Source organism: Balaenoptera physalus (assembly GCF_965194825.1).
Source record: "Balaenoptera physalus genome assembly, chromosome: 13".
Taxonomy (NCBI): domain Eukaryota; kingdom Metazoa; phylum Chordata; class Mammalia; order Artiodactyla; family Balaenopteridae; genus Balaenoptera; species Balaenoptera physalus.
In genome coordinates this window covers 13,026,558-13,052,727 of record NC_138892.1, presented here as the reverse complement: position 1 = coordinate 13,052,727, position 26,170 = coordinate 13,026,558, and the positions used below count along the sequence as shown (strand labels likewise).

The following is a 26,170-nucleotide window of genomic DNA, read 5'->3' as shown; positions in this document are numbered from 1 at the left end:
AAAAGAGGTCAATACAGAAATCTGGAAAGAAGAAGTCACATCTGCTCAGAAAAGAGGGGAAAACGGATGATTTCAGAGGGGGCCCTAAGTCAAAAAAGCATTTTACCTAATCAACTCTCAGATATGGACTCTTACATGAGCCTCAGAGTCTACTCAGCATATGTAAGGGAGGAGCTGTGCTCTGGGACCCAAGGACTCCTAGAGTCAAGGCCTGGCTCTGCCAAAGACTTGCTCTGTGACCTTGGACAACTCACTCAGCCTCCCTGGTCCCCAGTTTCCTTATCTGTAAAAGAAGGGGTTTGAACTGAAAGATCTCTAGGTCTCCTTCCAGCTTTAAATAATAATCAAGCTGAAGGACTGGAAACAAAATGTCTTTCAGCCCATCTGGCTGGCTCCTTGGTGGGGGACCAACACAGAGCTTTATAGTCAGGGGCTGGGAAGAAGCTCTAAATTGAAATGATAGCTTTGGGGAGGGTTTTGTTTATTGTGACCGTAACTCACAGTGGCATGGTGTTATACCATTCTCAACACCATTTTATGTAGAATCTCATTTCCTCTGTGTAATAGCACCACAGACGTGGTCAGACGCACTCCGTAGAAGAGGAAGCGCGTTCCTGGAGCGTGTGTATCAGGAATTTATTCAGCTGCAAGTCACAGAAGCCCCTACCAGTGTGGTTTAAGGAAGGAAGAGGCTAAAAGGAGGCAGTTACGGGGCGGGGGGAGGCAATGGCAGCAGGGCCCAGCATCTCCACAATTCTCTTGTACTTTCTCTCATGGTCATAAAATGGTCCAGACATCCCATCCGCAGTCAAGGCAGGTGAGGGGTAAATGGGTATACCAGCCGCCTCTCCCAGGAATGCAAGACTTTCCCAGAAACCCTCCAGCATCCTTTTCTCTCAGGTGGCTCACATTTCATTGGCTAGCAGTTGTGTCACGTGGCCAGACCTAGCTGCAAGGGAATCTTCAGAAGTCCTTTTCCCCGCCTATATTAGTTCTAGGGCTGTCATAACAAAGCACTACAGACTGGGAGGCTTACACAACAGAAATTCATTGTCTCACAGCCTGGAGGCTAGAAATCCAAGAAGTTGTCAGCGGGTTTGCTTCCTTCCAAGGACTCTGTTTCCCTCCTTGATGGCAGATGACTGTCTTATCCCTGTATCATTTTTTTTAATTTTATTGAAGTATAGTTGATTTACAATGTTGTGTTAATTTCTGCTGTACAGCAAAGTGACTCAGTTATACATACATATATTCTATTTCATATTCCTTTCCATTATGGTTTATCACAGGATATTGACTATAGTTCCCTGTGCTATACAGTAAGATCTTTTTGCTTATTCATTCTATATATACTAGTTTGCCTCTGCTAATCTCTCCCTTACCCCTCCTCCCCCTGGGCAACCCAAGTCTGTTCCCTATGTTGTAAGTCTGTTTCTGTCTCATAGATATATTCATTTGTGCCGTATTTTAGATTCCACATATAAGTGATATCATATGATATTTGTCTTTCTCTTTCTGACTTATTTCACTTAGTATGATAATCTCTAGGTCCTCCCTGTGTCATTTTATATCGTCTTCCCTGTATGGATCTCTTTGTGTCTAGATTTCCCTCTTTTATAAGGATACCAGTTATATTAGATTAGGGTCCAGCCTGATGACCTCATTTTCACTTGATTACCTCTGTGAGACTCTATCCCAAATCAAGTCACACTCTGAGGTGCTGGAGTTAGGACTTCAATACATGAATCTGGAGGGAGGGGAACACAGTTCAACCCATGATACTGACTCTATAGTGGAGGCAGGAGGGGACTGGCCAACAGGGTCTGATGTTGAGAGTTAAGGGCTTTGTTCAAAACTGGTAAGTGGCGAAGCTGAGGCGCAAATTCAGGAAGCTTTGGGCTCAGCTTACTGAGACCCCTTGCCTCTCATTTGGCCTCTCATTAACAGGAAACCATATTGAATAACGGCTGAGGGAACAAACTCTAGATTCCGATTCCCTGGGTTCAAATGTACACTAGCTGTGTGACCTTAAGCAGCTACTGAACCTCTATGACATCAATGAAAAAGGCAACTCATTCAACACTTAACAGATACAAGCTGAGTCCCTTCTATTTGTCAGTCACTGTTCTCAGGGCTGACAGTGACCATCATAGAAATAAAAGCACCCACTGAATAGTATTGGGGGGGATTTGATGAGACAAGGCAAGTAAATAAAATACTTAATTCTACAGTGCCTAACACTAGCAAGCAATCAGGAAATGTTATTACCATCAAAGTAATTGTTATTAATCACCCTCCCTCTCTCCTTTCCTGGGCTCTCTGAGATTGTACTTTATACCCTGGTCACTGCACACAGCAGGATGATGGGTGTAGGTCAGCCGTGGACACTGCTGCTGGCAGGCAGAGAAGAACACTTACTTCGCTGCAAGGGAATCTTTCAGGGGGGCATCAGTGCTTTATCCGTGCCTAAGATGCCCTGGAAGCTGCCTAATGCTCCAATGCGCGACGTGTGTTTGCTGGCCCAGAAGTCTGGAGAAGGAAGCCACTTTCCCCTTGATGCCCAGCAGAGCAGAAATGATGGAGAGACCAGAACAGCAGCCTCCAGCAACAGAAAGGGGATCGGGCTACCACCGCAACTGTGATGGTCACAAAAAAGTGAGCTGGAGCAAGAAGGAACTGGGGAGCCTCTGGGAAGATAGCAATAGGAAATGAATGACTTACTTTGAAACGCTGAGTCCAGAATAAGATGTTTCCAAAGGGAGAGTTAAGGTCTGTATCAAAGTAGGAAATGTGGGACTGCATGGCAATGACCTTGAAGAGGAGAGGAAGGAAACTAACATTTAGCATCATCTTACTACATCTCGGACACTTTATAGACTGTATCTCCATGGATCCCTGTCACAACCAAAAGAGGCAAAATGGTACCACAGCTAAAGGGGAAAGTTAAGAGGATGGTCAGATAAAACCCAGATATAAATCCCTCCTCCGCTGGTGGCTACTAAGTCCTGTGCTATCTCTGGCAAATCACTTAACCTCTCTGAGTTGGTTCCCTTGTTTGTTACGATGAGAGTGATAATGCCCAACATACAAAATGAGTGAAAATGACGACACACATGCTCAAAAAAGAGCAATTGCTGCTGTTGTGTTTGTTCTTATTCTTATTCTCACTGCTGCTACCGTCTTGACTCCTAAGTAGATTTCGGCGCCAAAGGAAATTTGGATAATTCTGACTCATTCTGCTAAAAGACTTCTTGGTTGTTTGCATGTGATCATCCATCTTTCATCTCTGAACATACAGAATGGACACATGGATTCCAAGAGAGCTTAAGCCCTTTTGTTCCCAGGAGATAATTTATATAAGTTATAGAAAGTGATTTAGAAAAAAAAAAAACATAATAAAGGAAGCCCCACCTCTCTAATGACAAAGCTCCCATTATCAGCTTATCTTTCCCTGCCCTCCCATCTCCCCAATCCCACCCACCCAAAATGGGGAGAGGTCTCCAGGTCTGCTCAGATGGAGGAGACTTCACCAGCAAGGTAATTATCGCTTTTTACTTGATAGCATCTTGAGTAAAAAGCAAAGGCTATTTGATTTTTTTAAAAACTTTCTAATCAATGTCCATCTCTTGAAGTTCTGAACCTTTTATGCAATGCTTCTGAAAAGAATACATTTTGTGACAGGCAAGAAGAATTTTTACCCTAAAACTTCCCTAAAATAAAGTTCTCTCCATTTTCCATATAAGGAGCCTGAGGCACAGCAAATATTGGTGACTTGCCAACATGAGGCAGACCTGGCTTTTGAGGCACATCTGACCATCCTCAATGCCTATAGAAGAGAGCACCTCCCCTACATCCTTCCTTTAGACAGAGAACCTGTACACTCAGCGGCCTCAGGGCCCAGGACTGGAGTCTCAGGCTTCAGCGTCTTACCCAGCACGTGGGAATAATAACAGCTAACCTGCAAATGAAAACTTCCCAAGTGCCAGTACCTGCACTAACTTTCTCATGAAATTCACTTAATCTTCCAGCTACCCCTTGAGGTGGGCACTGTTACCACTGCCCGTCTGTACAAGACCCTGAGATTAAAGCGGTCCAATAGCATGCCAACAGCCATGAGATTGTGACAACTAAGTGATGGGGACAGGACTCGAGCCCAGGCAGAGCGACGTGGGGATGAAGTCTCCTACTCCTACATACCGCAGTCTATGAAGTCAACACACCTACGAGGTGCTGGGGAAGGCTGTGTACAGAGACCGGCCAGGACCTGTCTCCCTAAGACTTTCCATCAGTGATTCACCCTGAATAACATTAGTAATAACTCATAGCTATCACTGATGGGCACTCCTTCTCAACTAGGGACTGCAGGCCTAGTAGCAAGAGAAACCGAGAAAGGGGGTGAGTCAGAGAAGGAGACCAAGCCAAGGCGGGTGCACGCTGGCCACTGCTAAGGACAATGGATTGCTCCCCCTTGCAGGGCCATCTTCCAATCAGCCACATCAAGGGCATCTCAGCAGTGTCCACCCAGGGGCAGGGGAGAGAAGGGAGAATGTATCCCTCAACTCGTATATCTTATAACCCATCAAGAGTTGACTTCCAAGGGGGCATAAGCAACACCCCCAGTTCTAAAGGTGCCTGACCCTTCGGCTTCAACAGGAAAGCTCTAGGGCAGCAGGCAAGAGGCCGGCAGTGTTGGACTTAAGTGAGGTGTGGTCAGGTTGTGCCTGCATGAACTTGGTCAAAATCCACACAGCTGGATGAACCAAGTATAAAACGAGAACACAGAGCCCTTGGTCAAAAATTATTAAAACTTTCAAGGCAGCTACAGTGGAGCATTAAACCAAGCATGAAACCCTTCTAAGCATTGGGCCCTTAAGCCCTCCTGGTATCCTTGCATCCATTTTATATGTTCAGAGATGAAGGGTGGATCATCACATGCACATGGCCAAAAAGCTTTTAGCAGATTGAGTCACGATTATCCAAAAATTCCTGTTTAACTGCATAGGGCTAACTGGTAGACCTGCAAGAACAGCCAGCACAAAAGGCCCTGAAGACAGGTAGGCAGGTGAGGCTGAGAGCATCTGAAGTGGCTTCTGAAATAGGTCCAATACAGAGTATGACAAGGGGGTGTCGGGAGATAAACTCAGAAAAATAGAGTGGGGCCAGAATGTACAGGAACTTAGAGGAATTAGTTTCTGTCTTGTAAGTTGTAGAGCATCGTAAGAGAAGTTAGCAGTCTGTGAGAGTAGTCTCAAGGTTGTATGTGGTTACATAAAATAATTGGCAGTTCAGGTGGTAAAGGTAGAGATTATCAATTAGGTGAGGTCATGGGGTTGGATTGCGCTTGGAAGGCCTTGGCGGAGATGATTAGACATTATCTGGGGAGAGAAGAAGATAGAGACGGAAAGCAGGGTATTTCCTGTTTGTTTTACCCAAGTACCAGGTAAAATCTAGTACCATAGCTGCTAGAGGAAGCCTCCAAGTCCACAGAAGCCAACTAGTAAATGTGTAATGGACACAGGGGATGGCTTCCATTTGTGTCTAGAACTAGAATATCCCCAAAGTAAAACCATTGTTTCATACTTAAGAATTCTTTCCCCATTATCCAGCTAGGCAAGCGTCTCCAACCATCCCATTGCTATCCTTACCTTCCACCCACTATGGACCAGGCCCAGCAATCTTATCAGTATATTTTACAAGGACTTGGTTTTATGTCACTTGCTCTTCTTACATTTTTCATGGCCTGGGGGTCCTTTACCCCTCTAAGATTAGTACTCATTATTTTCTCTCATATTTCCACCTTGCATCACCTCCTTAGACTTGATATTCAGTATTGTCATCCTGATGTAAGATCTTGAGGTTCCCTCCAACATGAGTTAGGGTCTTTCCAGCCCACCCCAAGCTATACTATCTTTAATTCACACTCATGATTCTTGGACCAGGTCTGGGAACCTCTTCTCTGGAGCACAGCACCTCTGAAGTTCACTGTCCTCCCATGGATGGGAACTAGCTCTGTCTAGTTCAAGAAAATGACCTTCAGGGTCGAGCCTTAGCCAGACCCAAAAAGAAGAGATCACATAGTTATAATCCCCTCTCTCTGTATAATTCTCTAATTTACATTTGGGTTATATTCACCAGACTCCTGACCACTGAGATCATGAGGCCTTGGTTCCCAAGCTGCAGTATCCCCTCCCCCATTCTAGCGATCTATTCTAGCTCTACCTGGATACACACTCCAGTTTGCTGAGTAGCCTGCACTATACGCTTCTCAAAATCTGGGACCCACCACAGCTAGGCCCTTTACGGGATCCTCACATCATTTCTAGTGTTTACTGGTCTGCTCCTCTCTGGTCCCAGATCTGCCCCTCCCTGCCTCAGGGAGGGAGTTCCAATCCCAGTGTACAACCCACCACTAACTTCCGCCAAAACCATGTGCCTTTTACCCCTCTGCTCTTTGCTGCCCACCTGTTCAGCTACTCCAATAAACCCCACTACCAAACCTGGGTCTAAGATAAATGCAGCCCCCAGACCCTACACCTGGATGTCCCAGCCGTCCCTTCTGGTGCCAGCCTCTGTGACCAGGCTGATTTCCCCAGCTCCAACCCTGCCTGGTCCCAACACCCTCCTCCCACTGGTGGGGCCTGTGCTGCCAGGACCCCAGCGTGCTGATTTCTGAGCCCACCCAAACAGAAATAAACACTTCCTTCCCAGAATGCTCTATTCATCATGCCCCACGCCAAGCACAGAAATCCAGAATAGAGATAACGTTAATGCAGGCAGGGACACCACGAGCCCCGGCAGCTCTGGACTTCATTTGGCTTCATCCATTCAGCCGTTTCTCATATTTAACAAATACTCATTGACCAAGCTCGACATGCCAGGCACTGGAAAATTGCAGTAAAAGAGGGAGAGAGATTCATTACACTTAGAATCTAGTGGGGGGAACAGACTATAGATAGTTATACAAGGCACTACCTAGCAATAACATCTGTGCTGGATGCTAGAGAGAAAATGTATAACGCTGGTCCACAGAACACAGAGCGACGAGTGACTAGCCTTCCGTTTTTCACAACATACATAACAAGGAGGTTTTAAACTAATCTCTTTTTTGATTCACAAATTCCTTGGCATTATTTCTGATTGTACTTAACTTTAGTACAAGCCACAAGTTTACGATTCAAATAAAAATTAAAAGCAAACTTCAACCTTCCTAATTACCACCATCAGCTCTATTAATAGCTTTTAGCTCCTTGGAAAGAAATTTGAAAAAACAGAAGAGAACTCTCTGGCTAGATAAAGGCCAAGTATTGTTTGATGATTGTAGTTCACATTACAGAGAGAAGCAGAGAGCTCGGGGGCGGAAAGAAGGCGCCTTTGGGATTTCACAGACTGGAGACCCCATGCATTTCTCTAATTCAAATAGGATAAGCCTCAGAGACCCTTAATGCAAGAAGGTTAAGTGTTTCCAAGCTTCCTGAGAAAGATAAAACCGCCTTCTTCATCAGAATTATTCAACTGTGGCATTACTGTTTAGCATGGGATGGAAGGTGATTGCATTTCTCCCATAGCCCGCCTAACCTGTGCTGACCCTCTTTTCTCCCAGAATGATTTGCTTATGGCTAGAGCCACCCCGAGCTCACTCCCTGTTCCTTTCCTGGCCCCTCCCCACCCTGTCTTCCCAAGACCCTTGCCCCATTCCTCAAATCCCCATGCCACACTGAAGCCACCTGCCTGCCCTCAACCCTCATTCCAGAATCACCCCATGTGGTGAGACCTCGGGCACATTGCAAAAGTGCTTGGTACCTCAGTTTCCTCGTCAGTAAAATGAGGATAACAGTAATGTCTACTTGAGAGGGTTTTGTGAGAATTTAATGAGTGAGTATGTAGAAAACCCTCAGGTAGTGCTGGCAGGTCTGAATCACTGACAATATAAGGGTTAGCTATTATTTGTCATAATAGCAGTAGTAGAATATGCTTTGCAGGATTAATGTGAAAACTAAATGTGGGAGTGATTGGGACAACACACTTTGTACTCCAAGGGCTGATGGGAGTCTCAGAACTAGAAGTCAGTGATTGGGTGTCTTAGGGGCAAAGGAGGGAGAGAATGGAAAGAATAAAAACTGTAGTCAGAAGTGGGTCCCTTGAGGATTAAGACTATGTCTGTTTTTATCACTATTGTATCCCCAAAGCACAGTATAGGGTCGGGCATAGAGCTGATACCCAAGGAAGGAAGGGAGGGAGGGAAAGGGGATGGGGGAGGGAGATGAAGAGAGGAAAGTCACACATAGGGTTGGGTAGTGGGAGTTGAGTAGCTGAGGCTGATGAAGGTGAAGATCACTGAATTGCAGAAGGTCAAGGATATATGAGAAGAAAGTACTGGAAGTGCCAACCTCATAGGCATCAAGGTCCTTCCTGATAACAGTAGGAAGGGTTGTAGCTAGGAAACTCCTGAGTCAGGATCTTCAAGAAGGTGGAAGAGGGACCAGGAGGTTGAGAAATGTCAGCCAGGAGGAAACATGGGGTGTGGTAGAGCCGGAGAGGCCATGAGTCTCAGAAAAAGGACTTCTGCACCAAAATGGGGGGGGGGGGAACAATGGAACATCTGAGTCCAGGAGAATGTTCTACAGCACACAGTGACATGCACACACCCTCGTGGGGTGGCTTACTGAAATAAGCAGTTCTTATCACACTCAGGTCTGTAGGCCAGCTGAAAGCTCTGTTTCAGGCTTCAGGTCTGTGGGATGGACGGCAATGTCACCGGGTAAAGGGTGTGGAGACAGGAGGATGCACTACAGGAATGGCAGTGCACTCTGCCATGGCAACCCTGCCCTCCAAGCACTGGGAACTCGGGCCGTCCTTGCATGCTCTCCTCTCAGCTGTCCCCCTCCACTGTCGCTTTACGCCAACTCACGCGGGGTCTCTGTGTGAGCCACCAGCTTTCACTTAGTTTCCAGACAGGAAGCAGGCATCAGAGCAGGCTTTGGAACCTCCACTCATCATGGGAAACACGTAGCCCCCAACCCTTTCCCTCTTAAAGCGGGAGAGAGGGATACGGTGACCTCTCTCAAAAGTGCCCCCTCTCACCTTTAAGATTGCCTGACCCGTCCTCTGAGAGAGGATGGGACACAAATCAGATATTCTTACACTCCAGAGGGTCTCCTTTGGGATGAGTCTTGGGTAAGTTGGCATCTTTACTTTTAATGATCTGGGAGGAAACAGAGAAAAAAGCACAACTCAGAGTCTGAATTATTGCCACAAGGAAATACTGGGTAGTCCGCTACTTTGTACTGGGAACGGGGCCTTCAGAGATGGAAAGAGAAAGCACAGAAGGAAGAGTGGAGAAGAAAACACAGGGAGAAATATAATGGCCTCTCACGGGGATTAAAGGGGGTTTAAAAGAGAAAACGTGGATGTTTGATAAATATTTGTTTGATTTTGTTAAACTTTTAATTTTCTCCACCTCCACTAAAAAGAGCTCTGGCCAGAAACACCACTGAGTGACTTTACAGAAAAGTAGCAGGATGAGGGAATGTGGTCTGAGAATGATAATGTGCCAGTGTATGGAGGGAATTTAGCCCAAAAAAAGCATTATTTATCTTAAACTTCTATAAGTGCCAACCTGGCCCAGGCACAATTTTTTAAGTGGCACACATGCACACACAAACCCTGTTATTATCCAAAACAAATATACTAAGCAGATTTCTCACTGAAAGGAAATAATGGCATGAAACAAAGGAAAAGTAACCATAATTCAAAAAGAGTCATGTACCACAGTGTTCATTGCAGCGCTATTTACAATAGCCAGGACACGGAAGCAACCTAAGTGTCCATCAACAGATGAATGGATAAAGAAGGTGTGGCATATATGTACAATGGAATATTACAGCCATAAAAAGGAACGAAATTGAGTTATTTGTAGTGAGGTGGATGGACCTAGAGTCTGTCATACAGAGTTAAGTAAGTCAGAAAGAGAAAAACAAATACCATATGCTAACACATATATATGGAATCTAAAAAAAAAAAATGGTTCTGATGAACCTAGGGGCAGGACAGGAATAAAGACACAGACGTAGAGAATGGACTTGAGGACACAGGGAGGGGGAAGGATAAGCTGGGACGAAGTGAGAGAGTAACATTGACACATATATATATATACTACCAAAGGTAAAATAGATAGCTAGTGGGAAGCAGCTGCATAGCACAGGGAGATCAGCTTGGTGCTTTGTGACCACCTAGAGGAGTGGGATAGGGAGGGTGGGAGGGAAACGCAAGAGGGAGGGGATATGGGGATATATGTATATGTATACCTGATTCACTTTTTTATAGATCAGAAACTAACACACCATTGTAAAGCAATTATACTCCAATAAAGATGTTAAAAATAAATTAAATAAAATAAAAAGTAATAATGCCTAGAAATTGTGGTTAATAAAAACACAAAGCTGGCCAACTTTTGCTCTTTAATTTGCATATTAAAATTATTACAAGGCATATGCATTAGGTTGGCCGTAGGCATACACAGCACTTTATCCACCATAGAAAAGATAAAATCTTAGCTTAACCCACAGGCAATATTTCCTACCACTAGAACCAAGTCCACCCCATCAGGCAAGAGGGCCAAGGAAGAGATGATTTGAAGAAACTGGAATGTTGCCTGCCTCCTGCTTGAGGTGAGTGGGAGCATCAGGAGGTCTGGTACATTTTAGGAAATAGAAAGAGCTTGTGCAAAGGCACTGTGGTAGAGGTGACACAGAGCATTCTGGAAATCAAAAGGCCAGTATGGCTGGAACACTGAGTGGGAGAGAGAAAGGGCCAAGAAGTAAAACTAGAGAAATATTAATGATTGGACCATTCTGGACCTTGGAGGTCACATTAATTACAACTTGTCTGATGACACCAGCTTTTGGCTCATTTCAGCTCACTTTCTGAGCAGACATGATTGTTTAGCACACACAGACTCCAATAAAGAAAAAGACCTTTCCAGACTCATGTTACTAGACCCTCCCTCCTGTAGTTTTCTTTACTTACATTTTAAGTGATCTCTAAAGCAATGCTCTGACAAAACAAAAACCGCACTCCAACCCTTGGCCATGAAGCAGATTCTTTACAAAAGCACAAGTCTCTTTTAATCTTATCTGACAGCTGAGGGATTAAAGTCTACACCACAGCTAACCAGCTGTCCACCAAATCTGTTTTCCTTTCACACTGGGACCACAGCTAGACTATGTTTCCCAGCCTCCTCTGCTATTAGTTGGGGCCATATGGCTGAGAACTGCCAGTGGGTTGTGGGCAGAAATGATGTATGCCACATTTAGGCTTGACCCATAAATACCCACCAGGTGAACCTTCATTCTATTCCTGTCTGCCAGCTGGATCTCAATGCCCAGAGCAGCCATAGAGCCACCATCAGCCTGGATCCCTGGATGACTGTGTGGAGTAGAGCCCAGTGCCATCTTCATTCCTCCTTTGATGGGACTTCATGTGAGGGTGAAATACACTTCTGTATAAGTCACTGAGTTTTGGATGCATATATCAATAGCAACTCTCATTACCTTAATTAACATAACACCCAATCTGGCATTTGACTTATTTTCTCAAAGACAGTTTGAGTAAACTTTCTCATCATTTGAGGTTGCAGAAAGCAAGAGTCATGATCCTGGAAATTCTCTCTCAAAGAGGGGATGCAATAAATTTGTTGGAACCGGATATAATCACAGCAGGAGTGCAGTCAGGCAAGCTGGAATCATGGCAATCTGGCTGTCCGTTCTGGAATCCCCAATTATATTTTTATCATCCATTGCTGCACAGTCATTCTCCACCTCCTAAGCCAGCTGAGAGCTCAGAGCAGAAATATGGCTTCTGTCACTCCAGAAACACCCAGACTCCAGACTCCATCAACCACTTCTTCATAAAGGTTTTCTTCAGGGTCCATTTATAGAGCCTGCAGACCCAGAAGCTACAGACCCAATAATCATTAATATTCTGGAGAGGTCCCATAAATGTCCTTCCAACCACTGACACACAGGGACAGAAGGCACTTCTCAGATGAGCATTAGGCCATCTTATAAGTCAGCAGAGGTTTAGGATTGGTTGTTTCCTTAGTCAGTTTCACATTTGGAAACTTCCAGTAATTGGAGAGGAACCTGGATAAAGGGCAGTATTTAGGAGATCTATGCCTCTTTCAGACCACTGGCCACTACTCTCTATCTTTGGTCTGGGAACTGAATTATTTTTTTTTATATTTATTTATTTATTTATTTATTTACTTATTTATTTATTTGGCTGTGCCAGTAAATAAATCCTATGTGCGTTACAGCACACGGGATCTTCGTTGCCACGCGCGAGATCTTCGTTGCGGCATGCGGGCTCTTAGTTGCAGCATGTGGGAGCTAGTTCCCTGACCAGGGATCAAACCCCGGCCCCCTGCATTAGGAGCATGGCATCTTACCCACTGGACCACCAGGGAAGTCCCATGAATCTTTTCCCTTATTACAAGAGTCCTTTCGCTAGGAAGAAAAGCTGGGTTTAACTTCTATGATGGACGGTTGAAGGAGAAAAGGGGAGCTGTGTGTATGTGTGTGTGTGTGTAAACTGAAACAAACTTCTGTGGCAATGGCAATTCTATTACTTGGATTTGACAATAGCAAAACCTTAGCTGTTCAGTAAAACCTTCCATGTTATTGTCACCCAGAAGAGAGGAAGGCAGTGACCAAGTGAGTTGAACATCCTATGTAAAAATGGAGTGAGTCGTTGAAAATCTTATGAAAGGAAGACTGAACAATGCAAAAAGCATGCATGAACTTCAAGGTCAGACAGCCCTGAATTCAAATCTAGGCTGCACCATGTAGCCTGGACAAGCTACCTAACCTCTCCAAAGTGGGATTGTTTTGTCTGTAAATGGGGATAACGGCAGCTCTTGCAGGACTCCTGGGAGGATCAAATGGGAACATATGTATAACCCTCTGGCACAGAGTAGATATTCAACAAATGGCCACCAATACGGCCTTATAATCAATAAATCCTGCCTATGTACCTGACTTTCCAGAGCAAACCTCTAGAGAGGCACTGACCAGTATGGTAGCCACTAGACTCAGGTGGCTATTTAATTTTAAACTTAAATTAATTTAAGTTAAATAAAATTAGAAATTTGGTTCATCAGTTGCACTAGCCTCATTTCAAGCACTCAATAGTGTCATGTGGCTAGTGGCTACTGAATTGGACAGTGCAAATATAGGACATTTCCACCATCACAGAAAGTTCTATTAGGCAGCGCTGGGCTAGAAAGCAGTGTGAAGACTTATGAGCAGTTTTCCAGTCATCCCAAAGGCCTAATGAAAACCGCACATGTACCCACAATGAGGCTGCCCAGGCTAGCTGATGCACCCAGGGGACTGCTTGGGCCGAAACTAGAACGGGCCACTCCCTGCGGGAAGCTGTTAATTTCTTCACTGCCAAAGATCAAATAGGTGGGCTGGGGAATGAGTTAGGGCGCTAGGTCTTGAGTTCAGACCCGGAAGGAGGACTGGCTATGTGGTGGGTGCAATGACTGGTGAGCAGTGGACTGAGTTTCCAGGTCAGATCCACGTCCTCAGAATCCTTGCAGTGGGGAGTGTGCAGGCGTCAGGAGCTATAAGGCCCAGGGGAAGCCTAAGAGGCAGGCAGGAGAGGGCACTAGTAGACAAAACCAGGTGTCAGGGGTATGGGAGGGAAGGCAGCACTGGCTCCAAGCAGAAGCTGAAATATGTGATCATGAAGATCACAGGGTGAGAGTAGTTCAGCATCTCCATCCTGTGTGTGAAACACAGGCTCTCGATGGCAGGGGAAATGGATTTAGATATTACTTGTCAACATTAAAAATGCTCTTCTTGGGACTTCCTTGGTGGCGCAGTGGTTAAGAATCCTCCTGCCAATGCAGGGGACACGAGTTTGAGCCCTGGTCCGGGAAGATCCCACATGCCGCAGAGCAACAAAGCCCATGCGCCACAACTACTGAGCCTGTACTCTAGAGCCCACAAGCCACAACTACTTAGCCCACATACCACAGCTACTGAAGCCTGCGTGCCTAGAACCTGTGCACCACAACGAAGAGTAGCCTCCAGTCGCCGCAACTAGAGAAAGCCCGTGCACAGCAACGAAGACGCAACTCAGCCAAAAATAAAATAAACAAATAAATAAATTAATTTTTTAAAATGCTCTTTTTAGAAGTTGTACATTTGACTCATAAAAGGGGATAAACAGGTTAAATATTACTCTATACATGCAGTTTACTTGGTGGATGTGACGGACATTGCTAAGAACACATAGGATCTAGTCTCCTTTTTTTTTCCTTACTAAGAGGATCTCAATTTTGCCCAGTGTGGCATGTGTCTGGCTAAAAATACTCATCTCCCAAATTCCCCTGCACCTAAATGTGGCCATAGGTCCTGGTTTTAACCAATGCGATTTAAGGGTGGACCTTCTGAAAAAGCTACAATTTCCCTGATTAAAAAAGAGACCAACTTTACTAACTCACTCCTTTGATCCTTTGCCCCAATGCTTCCCACCTGAAATTAAGGTTTGAAGGCTGGATGTGCAGCAGCCACTTTGTGACTCTCAGGCTAGAAGCTACACCATAACAAAGGCAGAGCAGGGAGCTGGATGAACACTGGGTCCTGGATGGCTTTGTACCTACTCTAAACCACCTAACTCTGGTCTTCTCGTTACATGGAAAAAGCAAACCCTTATTTGTTTAGGTCATTTCAATCATGTTTAATTATATGCTGTCTTACAGTGGGCAAAATATATCAAAATGCAAACTTTGTGGAGGGAACACTAGAAAAAGGGGTCTTTGGCAGGGAAAAGACATTGACCAGCTTTGTGCACTCAGAGAGCAGGCTCTGAAGTCAGACTTTAGGGCCTGAATACTGGTTCTTCAAGAGCTGCTCTATTCCATACCAAGCCTTTGTGCAAATCAGAAAAAACAACTCCTTTGGGCAGATGCAGCCCCAGTGAATCCACAGATTGGTGAAATATTATATCTTTTAAAAAATCAGATAAAGGGTTCATTCCTCAGGCAAATACAGCCTCATACTAGTGCCCATGAGTTGCTAAGCGAGTGCTGGCTAGATTTCAACCTGCTTGAGCAGATATTATTGAACAGGTTAAAATGTCTATAACCACACAAGGTGGCCCGGTGCTTCACCACCTACCAGCTGGGATTGACCTCTCTTTGCCTCAGTTTCCTGATCTAATAGATGAGGCTAATAATAACCTTCTTTTGGAATCAGAGATTGGGGCATTGGTTTAGAGGCTCCTTTAAAGCAATGAACTTGAGCCTTAACTCTCCAACTTTGTCCTGGGCAAAGTCAGTTCATTTTCTGTCAAATGGGCATAACAAGAGTACCTCTTTCTAAGTGTTACTGTGCATTAAATGAGATACCTGATATCTATTATCTATGTCTGGAGATAAAAAGCACACAATTAATAATAGCTGGTGTTAATCAAGGTCTTCTTCTTCTCCTCCTCCTTTTTCCCCTTCTTCTTCCTCTCCTCCTCCACCTCCTCCTTCCATCTCCTCCTTCCCCCTCCACCTCCTCCTCCTTCCCCCTCCCCCTCCTCCTCCTTCCTCGTCTTCCTCCTCTTCCTCCACCTTCTCCTTCCATCTCCTCCTTCCCTCTCTCCTCCTCCTTCTCTCTCCACCCCCTCCTCCTTCTCCCTCCTACTCCTCTTCCTCCTTCCCACTCCTCCTCCTCCTCCTCATTCCCCCTCCTCCTCCTTCCCCCTCAACTTCCACCTCCTCCTTCCCCCTTCTTCTCCTCTGTCTTTCTCTTCCTCCTCCTCCTCCTTCCTCTTCCTCCTCCTCCTCCTTCTCCCTCCACCTCCTCCTCCTCCTTCTTTTTCCTCCTCGTCTCCTTTTTCTTCTTCTTCTTTCCCTCATAATTTGTTTATAAACTATTTTTTTTACTATATTTATAAGTCTGCTTTGGCTGCCATCACAAAATATCATAGACTAGGTGACTTAAACAACTGAAATTTATTTTCTCACTGTTCTGGAGGCTGAAAGTCCCAGATCAATATTCTGGCTAATTCACTTTCTGGTGGGGGCTCTCCTCCTGCCTTGAAGACAGCTGACTTCTCACTGAGTCATAACCTCTTCTCTGGGTGAGTGGAGAAACAATCTCTCTTCCTCTTCTTGTAAGCCACAAATCTCACTGTATTAAGGTCCCACCCTTATGACCTCATTCAACCTTAATTACCTCCTAAAAGCCCTAACTCCTAATACAGTCACATTGGAGGATTAGGGCTTTAACATATGAAACTGGGGAGGAGAGGGTCACAATTCAGTCCATAGCATAAACCCTGAAATGTTGGCCAGCAAAGAGAGACTCAGTCATCTTTAGTACAATTTGATTGAACAGTAGCCCACCCTCCACTTCCATTCCATTCATATGATCTCCTCATATCTCTCAGTTAAACATACTACTATTTTGATTCCATTCTTGACCTTTGCCCACCTCTCTCTTGTTGAACACGGATGTAGTAATTATCCTAGAATCTAAGAGTCTTTTCCAATATATATTTTTATCTTTAATTTAACCCTGTGGAGCAGGGGTCTGTAAACTTATTCTACAAAGGGCCAGATAATAAATATTTTAGGCTTAGCAGACTATATGGTCTCTGTCACAACTGCTTAACTCTGATGTTGTAGCACAAATGCAGACATAGACAATATGTAAATGAATGAGCATAGCTGTGTTCCAATAAAACTTTATTTACAAAAACAGAGAATGGGCCAGATTTGGCCCACAGACCATAGTTTAGAGTCAGTGCAGCAAAATAAAATGGGCACAGGCTTTGAAGTGAAACAAATTTGGGTTCTAATCCTGGCTCTAGAACTATGACCTTGAATGATTTTGGTTATGATTTTAAGCCTTTTTTCTCAGGTATTAAATGGGAATATTCATCCCTACTTTGGAGGGTTGCTATTTGGATGCAAACCTATGTAAAATACCTAGGCATAGGAGGTACCACATGCTAAATGGCCTCTAGTGTTGGCTCTTTTCATCAGCGTGTTTGAAGCTGCAGTTGTTCAGATTTATCAAAGAACAGGTGATAGGTCTTTCATGCAACCTGCACGCTCCCACCTTGGGCAGGTGTTATTCGACCCCTCTCCCTTTATAAGGAAGGCTTTACTCTCCACCATGAGGGTCAGTCTGTCATCTCTGCAACAGCGTTGGCCCAGAAATGAAACAGTTCTTAAAAGTCACGTTGAGCCAGTTGAACAACGAGGGCTTGCACAATGCCATGTGTATTTGTTGTCACACCAGCACAAGTAGAAGCTTCTCTCAGAGGGAGAGGAAAAGGCAGAGGTGGGCTGGGCTGTCCTAAAGACAGGAGTAAGGGGCTGTGTCGAGTCTGGGAGATTAGGTCAGGATTCCTTTGCTCAGGACTCAAGAAGGCAGGAACAGAGTGTGGTAGCCCTGCTCTGTACTCAGTGCTGAAACAGTGCCTTGTGGAATATGGGAGCCACAAAGTGCCAGGTCAACTGGCAAAAGGAGCTGTGTGATCTACCCTTTCTCCCCTCCCTCCCAGTTATAACCGATAGGTGTGAAAACAGGTGGAGAGAGTCACTGACAAGATGTCCACTTCGGAAGAGCGCCGTCAATGTTGGGGAGAAAGCCTGGATGAAGTGTGTGGCAGGGACCCCTTCTACCAAGCAGCCCCCAGCCTGAGTGTGGTTGGCTCCAAGTCTTCAGAGGAAGAGAGTAGATGCTTTGAGGAAAGGGAGTGGGGACAGAGTGGAGAGTGAGATTGGAAGAAGAGTGAGAAGTCGAAAGGATGGGGACAGATTGAGGTTAACCGAGGGAGCAGTGATACTCCACGGTGGTAGGACAGCCAATCAATGATGCCACCATGTCTCCCCCCACTAACTCTCCAGCCAGGTCTCCACTGCCCACCGATGCTCGGCATGAGTGGATTCACCTGGGGGGACACAAAGAGAAAATGAGATGTATGGCTCAGTCCCCACTGTGCTGAACAGAGAAGGCACAGGAAATTCAAGCAGTCCTGGGGCAGGGAGGCTCTGGGACCCCACAGAGACCCAGAAACCCAGGGGACAAGCTCTGGACTCAAGGGCTGACAAGGGTTTTAGTCATTTACACCTTCAGTGGGCAAGGGGGGCCCAGTGAAGACCTGGGTTAACATCCAAGTCAAGACGGATAGGATTTCCCACATTTCATCTTATCCATTGTTTCTTTGGAGGCGGGGAGGGGGGCTGGGGAGAATCCAGAATGAAGACTCAGAAGATACTCGTGCAAACGCCATTTCTGCATTTACAGGTTGCTTGACCTTGAGCAAGTTCCCTGACCTCTTGGAGTGTCATTTGCATCTAGCACCGGGGCCTGGTTCCTAATCGCCCTCAATCACTCTTCAATGACTGTGCAAATCAGCCTGATGCTAAAGGCAGCCCTTATGCAGAGCTGGGCACACAGACTCGGCCAGCGGGAAAGCCGTGACAAGCAAGAGGGACACGCTGTGTCTCTGGAGAGGAAGGAGGCACAGGGGCCCTACCCACCGTTTGTCCCGGGTTTTCCAGGAGATCTGCATTTCCCCCCAAATACACACCAACGTGCCATGCCATGTAGAGATATGGAATATAAACTGGGATCGTATTGAAAATAGTTCACAACTGGTACAGTCAGAATGGACGCCACCTGTAAACCAGTGTGTACCAGCCACGTATTTAGGCATTGCCTACGAACTATAAATACTACCCCTCGTAGGGATGGCAGCACGTTGTGGTCATCAGAATACGCACGCATGGCCTTTGAAGGAAGACACACTCTCTTCTCCACTGTAGACCCTCACCTCACTTACTACCAAGCGATGTTAGAAATATCCCTTCCCTCCACGAGTTTCAAGTTCCTCATCTGTAAAATGGGTAGAGGAGTACCTTGCAGGGTTGAAGTCAGTATTGGACATCGTAAATAAAGAGTACCTGTTTGGGTCAGTTTTCCCAGAAACAGGCTCTGGGGCAGGGATTGGGGCTCATGTGTTTTAGTAAAGAGAAACCAGATGGGCGTGGAGGGGAGCAGGGCAGAGAGGGGAAGGGGTTATGAGAGTGTGATTTCAGGAGTCCCAGCCTTGGCCTGATCCTCTGGGGAACTTTGGGGTGTAAATAACACCTCAGACTTGGACGATGTTTGTCTGGGGACAGAGAAGCTGGGCGTTTTACACCCGCACTAGTCAACTCCTGGCTACAAGCTGCTGGGAGTGGGGGTGAGATAGACTCCCAGGCAGGTCCACTTTCCCCGTGGTCAAGAAGGCTCCAGCATCCAAGGGCCATCCTCTGAAGGTGGCAGGGGCAGGTGCGAGCTGTAGCAACAAAGCACACAGTGGCTGGAGATGGGCACACAGAGCCATGAAAGGGATCCGAGGGGATGGGGCCAGGTGCCAGCACTGCCCGCTCCACTACCTTGCACTGTTTTGCGGGAATCAAGTTAAAAAGCATCAATATATATCAGGGTTTTTTTTCATCTTCTCACCTAGGGGTGTAATCATACTGATAACCACTTACATGGCTCTTTCTATGTGCCAGGCACTGTTCTAAGTATATTAACTTATTTAGTTCTCACCCTCAACCCATTATTATCCCCATTTTAAACACGTGAAGACTGGGGCATAAAGAGGGTAAGTAACTTGCCCAAGGTCACGCCACTAGTAAGTGGCAGGAAGGGTATTTATGCCCAGAAAATGTGTCCAGAGTTCTTTGTTTAAACATTATGCTACACTACATTTGGCCAAGTCCCTGCTTTCTCATGCTCTGTTCAACACAGGAGCTGCCAGGCACACGTGACTCTAAAAAGCTAGTTAAAACGTTAAAATGACATAAAATTTAAAATGCTGTCCCTTGGTCACACTAGCCACATTTCAAGTGCTCAAGAGTTCCAAGCAACCAGTGGCTACGGAGTCAGATAATGCACACACAGGACATTTCCAACAGCAAGTTCCATTACATAGCACTAGAGAAAATAGAATCCTGGAGAAAGGGGATACAGGGGATAAGACGCCAGGATCTGAAATAAGAGAAATGTGGTTCCTACCAAAGCTTTGGCACTATTAGCCATGTCATGCTGGGCAAGCCTCAGTTTCATGACCCTTTGAAAAAGGCATAGCATCTCCCTCTCCTGTGCTTACTGTGAGAATAAAATGAACATAACGCACTCACACAATGTCTGGCAAAAAGTAATCACTGAATAGACACTAGCTATTTTTACACCTGTTACTTCTACTTATTATTGTTATTGTTACTGTTACTACAGAGCCGGGTGGAGCCACCTAAGATCTCACACCACATCACAGGTGGAGAAATTGAGGCACCAAGAAGGAACTTGGCATGAAGGCAGCAAAGCCAGGACAGACTCTAAATTCCTCAATTCCCTACACAGTCGTCTTTCCACCAGTTTGTGCTATAAAACAATTCCACAGCCATTTTAGCTCTTCAACTTCAGGCTTTGTCTATTGGGTTTAAATATTCCATCTCTGACCAACCGTGAAACCATGGAAACTGAATGGCAAATTGAAAAGGCAGCAAACAAATTAGCTTGCAAAGCCCCACAAATTATATAATCGTTCCAGTATTTAAGCTGCAGATATTCTCTGCATTTTGGCCAAGGCCTTTCTCAGTTGCTTTTGTAAACCTGCACTTGTGTGTCCCATGATCAGCATCAGCCCACACAATATTGTGGCCAAAATCTACATCCGTGCTGAGCTCCATGGATTCAGAGCCAAACTCCAAGGGGTAAAACTTCCATCTACCCGGTGCGATACCTCTACCCTCCCATCCTCTGCAGAAAGGCCAAACTGCATAACCAGGTTTCTAGTTCTGCTGTCTCCTTCCTATTGGAAGCTCCAAGAATAAACAAATAGGAGTGGTGTCCTGTGCGTGGAAAAAAAGGAGAATCGTTTGGAGAGTGGACCAAGAGGGAAATTATAATAAAAATTAACCAGAAGCATGAGAAGCATCTGTGGTAGGTTGTAATAATGGCTCAATTCCTCACCCCTCATGGTACCCACACCTTTTGCCATTTAACTGGGTAGCAGTGCTTCCCATATGCTAAAGCACAATTCCATGGCCCTGTGGGACTTTCTCTGGCCAAGGGAATGTTAGCAAATGTAATGCAGAGTCTTGAAATGCTCTTGTGTGATTGCTGCCTTTGGTGCCTCTGCTATGACCATGAGGAGAACATGCCTGCTCACCCAGGAGGAAACAGAAGAGAGTCTGTTGGACCAGAGCTGCCTCAGCTTAGCTAACCCAGATGAGCCTAGACTCAAGCAAAGCACCCATTACCCCCACCCCTGCTGATCCACAAAAGTAAGAGCAAGGCCAGCTGAGATCAATAGGGAACCCTTCTTAGGCCAGCCAGTTGATAACCAATCACAGAGGCATGAGCTGTAATAATAAATGATTGTTTCTCAAGCCATGAATATAGGGGTGATTTGTTACAGAGCAAGAGCTAGCTGATACAGCATTCTTGAGTCCTCTCTCCCTCACCTCCCATAGCCAATCCATCAGCAAGCTCTAAATAAGTCTACCCAGTTCGCTTATAATTCTATAGACACCAACTTAGTCCTTTTCAACATCATTTCTCTTGTAGACTACTACAGTTGCCTATTCACTGGTCCTCTCACCAATACTCTTGCCTGCCTCCAATTCAGTTTCTACACACTTTTCCCAAAGCAAAATTGGTTTATGTCTCCCTAGACGTAGAGTAGGAACAAATCGTCTTAGAATAAAATCCCAGCTAAGGATCCAGCCCCTGTTGACCTCTCCCAGTTCTGCTCATAGCACTCTCCCTGAAGTCAGACCAATCTTCTTTTTTGTTTCTGGAACATGCCAAACTCTCTCCCACCTGGAGGCCTTCGCACATGCTGTTCCTTCTGCCTGAAACACCTTTCTCCCTACTCTCAGCATGGCTGACTCTTTCTCTTCCTGGAATCTCATCTTAAACTTTACTTCCCTGCCCATAGTCCTAAAGGAAAGCTTCTTCTGTTTTCTCCGTCTCAAAGTAGTTATATCTTTCTGTTCTAGAATCATTGGAACTGGCTGTTGTTTTATTTATTTGTCTGCTTACTTTACTCATTTACTCAAAAATTGCTTACTGAACTCCTATTATGTGTCAGATTTTGTTCTAGGTGTTGGGCAGAGAGCAGTAAAGAAGACAGACCAGGTCCTCACCCTCATGAAGGTTTCCTTCTAGTGAGGGAGACAGACAGTGAACAGGTAATAAACACACACACCTTATCCTCCCTGGGTGTCTGGTCAACAGACTAAACAGGGGAGACTACATAGACTTTAATCATTTGACTTGTTGGAATTGGCTACGAGTGACATAGTGGGAGAGATAAGTATAAACAGACCCCAGAAGTTCTGGGTCAATCTCTTCTCTGCATGATTCAGTGTCATCCCTTGTGATCTTTTGCTCATTCTGCTGGACAGCTCTTCTCAGTCCCCTCCTCCTCCCCAACCTTGAGTTACCCATCTTCACTGTTGTTTGCTCCAGCTGCACAGGGCTTTTCTTGTTACTATTTGAATGGTCCCCAAGACCCAAGCCACTGAGTTGTCAGAGAGGAGTCCAATCCAGCTGCCACTGTACCTTCTGCCCCATCCTACCACCCCCCACCCGTGTTCTGGGCTCACCTCCCCCTTGGGCTCATCAGAAAGCAGACCTCTGCTGGGCTGCAAACTCCCTCTTATTTTGTCTATTTCTCCACACAGTCATGATGATTTATACCAGTTCCAGTGGATTCCCTAACTTCCCACATAATATTTCTTCTTGCAAAACTTGCTAACTTTCCCTTCTCCGATGCCATAAATTTACCTTCTGGTAAATACTACTGCACTCAAGATAGATAATGTAATTTTCGACCGTGATAAGTGAGATGGAGAAAATAGAGCAGGGAAGAAAACACAGCTGACTCTGTTGGGTGGATTTTCCAGCACGTGCTCAGTAAGTATTTGTGAATTAATAAATTGACAAAATTATTAATTTGCTCTGGATACATTGAGGGGCCTGCAGCTTTTCTCCGGCTCCCCAGATCAAGCCTCCCCTACCTCTCCATTTTCTTTCTTCTCCTGGGAGTTGGACTGAATTAACCGGGTGACTCTTCCTCCAGACTTGGTCTGGGTTCAGATCCAAAATATTAGGGCACAGACTAAGCTGTTTTAATAAAGAAGCCCCAAATTGTAGCTGATTAAATAAAATAACAGTTTACTTCTTTTTTACCTAACAATCAAGGATGAGTGGTCCAAGCTGACAGGGCAGCTCTGCTCCACAAAGTCGCATGAGGGCCCAGGTTCCTTCCATATTCTTGCCACAGCAGGTCCTAGTATGCCACCTTCCCCTCCATGATCATGGCTGGGTCATTATCTTGCCCATGCTTTGGTTCACAGGAAGTAGGAAGTAAGCACTTTGTTTTTAAAGAAATGACAGGTAAGTTACACATTCCATTGAAGAGAATTTAATCAGATGACTGCAGCTGGGAGCAAGGGAGTTTGGGAAATGTCATCTATAGCTGGGGGCCAAGTGCTCAGGTGAAAGTTAGGGATATGCTATTTTTAACAGAAAGGAGGGGAGAATGAACATTGGGGAACAGTGACAGTCCTAGCCACACTCAAACCTTTCTGAGGACCAAAACTTGGCAAAGTGCCCTTGATTCTACGGGTCCTTGTCTCTTAAATGACTGGTTTCTTCTTCATCATCTATCAAACTCCTACTCTTCCTATAAATCCCAGCTCAGATGATCCCATCACCGTTCAGCCATTCAGAGTCATTTGTGCTGAGAGCTGTGGAGGGAGGGCTGAGCCCCTGACCTTTGAAGAATTCACCATGAGCTTCTATAGGTAAAGCACTAGCACTGTACCTGGCACTTGCTACTCAGTAAATGACTAGTAAATGACTATGAATAATGCTTCCTCAATACATGCTAACCACTGTCGTCACTGCTATCGTTCTTATTTTTATTCTTTTCCCAAGGTTTTCCTGGGAACTGGCCACATGGTATACAGTGGAACGACCACAGGCTTGGAAGCCAGTAAACCTGTTGTTGAATCCTGGACCCACCACTTTCTTACCGTGTGAGCATGGCTGTGGCTTAATCTCTCTTAGACTCAGTTTCCTCATCTGTTAAATGGGGACAATAGTGGTTCTACCTTATAGGGTTGATGTATTTATTAAATTACATGATCTAAGTAAAGTGTTTAGCACGATGCCTGCAAAAAGTGTTTCAATAAATAGTGGTTTTTGTTATATTGTGATCATCCTCATCATCAGGGAAGGATAATCATGTGTACCCATCAGGCATGAATTTAGCTACAGAATAGCAGAACCTCATAACCAAGGCACCAAAATACAGGAGTTGATTTGGCTCCCAAATCAAGGAGCCCAGTGGTGGGCAATGGCGTGGAGGCTCGTGAATGCCTCAAGGACTCGGGCTCCTCCTCTCTCCTCTTTGCCATCACTGGGGGGGTTGAGCTTCCTCCTCATATGTGTCCCTCCTGGCCACCAAATGAAAGCTGTACCTCTAATGACATGTGCATATTCCAAACAGGAAGTGAGAAAAAGAGGCTTACCGATCAAGTGTATTTTTACTTAGGAAAATTAAAGCTTTCCTGGATGGCTCATCCCACAGACCTCCCTGAGGTTTTAATGGCCAAAACTGCGCCATATGATTGCCCCTAAGTGTCAGGTAGCTGGGAGAAGGGGGCTGCAGATGTGGGTTGTTTCAGCCACCAACAGTGACATGGTAATGGGTTGAATGGTGTTTCCACAAAACATATATTCAAGTCCTAACTTTTTGGTACCTATGAATGTGAGCTTATTTGAAAATAGAGGCTTTGCAGATGTAATTAGTAGAGATGAGATCATACTGGTATAGTATGACCTATTACATTAAAACCCACCTCTGATTGCCAAGGGTGGGTCAGAGGGGCTACAGCAGACTCAGTGAACCCCTAATCTTCTTGATAACTCTGGTCCTCGGAGTCTCCAGGGCCCATTGCTCAAGAGCAGGTTTACTTGACCACATGTCAAGTGGTTGCCTGTACACTACTTAAGCCAACATTGAGAGAAGGCTCAGCCCCAAGTGGCCTCTGTGCCTTCATCCAGCTGTACCAGTGGGTAAGGGGCTGGTGATGGGTAAATGTGACCCAGGATCATGCAGCTGCAGAAATCACCTATGAGAATCTGCTGAGGCAACAAGCTTGGTAAACATGTGCTAAGGGTGGATGCAGGGAAAGTCAACCCATAGGACAGTTGGGACAAAAGGCACATTTTTATGCAGGTAGGTAGACTCAAACCCTGGGTTACTGTGATTTATCAGAATGTCTCCCCTGCTCTGCAAAATCTCTTTAATGTCAAACAGTGCTTCTGCCCTAAGATGGATCCCTTCTCCTATATTTTTTAAAGTTTATTGAGCAAGTATTATGCATCATGCCCCATGCATGATTATACTTCCGTCTCACTACAAAAGGAAAAAGTGGAAAGGATTTTTATAGACAGAGGACCTGAGGAAATTGCCTAAGTCTGCACCGTCAGCAAATGGCAAAGCTTCGACTCAAACCCAGATCCATCTGGTTCTGATTCATGTCCTTTCCCATGAAAACAATTCTGCCAACCTGGAAATCTTGCTTTATGAGCTCAGGAAACCAGTTTCTTTATTCAACCTTGCAGAATTCAAATAAGGTAGTTCCACCCACCATATTTCACAAATATATATATATATTGATCTTCTCACACTTAAGCTTGTTTCCCATAATCTTTCTTTAAAATATCATACATCTTCTGGCCTGTGTGGGCAAAAGACAAACAAATGAACAAATAGAAATGTGTTTTTCTAGAAACCGAAAAAAACTGACTGTGATGTCTTCAAGATTCTTTGTATATTATTTTTCTATTGAAGAATAGTTAGTTTATAATACTGTGTTAGTTTCAGGTGTCAGGATTCTTTATTTTTTATTTTTTTAGGTTTAAAGACCAACATACACATAATAGAGTCAGATTTTAATCTTATCATATTATCAGCAATATCACTTCTAGTTTGATTTCTAGAAGAAAACACATCTGTGTGTCACAGCATTCCATACAGAAGTAAACGTTTGCAAGTACTCCAACCCCTGAATAAATTGGAGAGTTCA

At 45.0% G+C, this 26,170-nt stretch overlaps 1 long non-coding RNA gene across 1 annotated transcript in view; it reads right to left on the bottom strand.

Moving 5' to 3' along the window:
- Positions 1-19,026: 19,026 nt before the first annotated feature.
- Positions 19,027-26,170, bottom strand: part of LOC309641220 — a 120,133-nt gene continuing 112,989 nt past the window's right edge. The window contains exon 4 of the long non-coding RNA XR_014252567.1: positions 19,027-25,822. This is a non-coding gene — a long non-coding RNA (uncharacterized lncRNA). The remainder of the gene's footprint in view (positions 25,823-26,170) is intronic.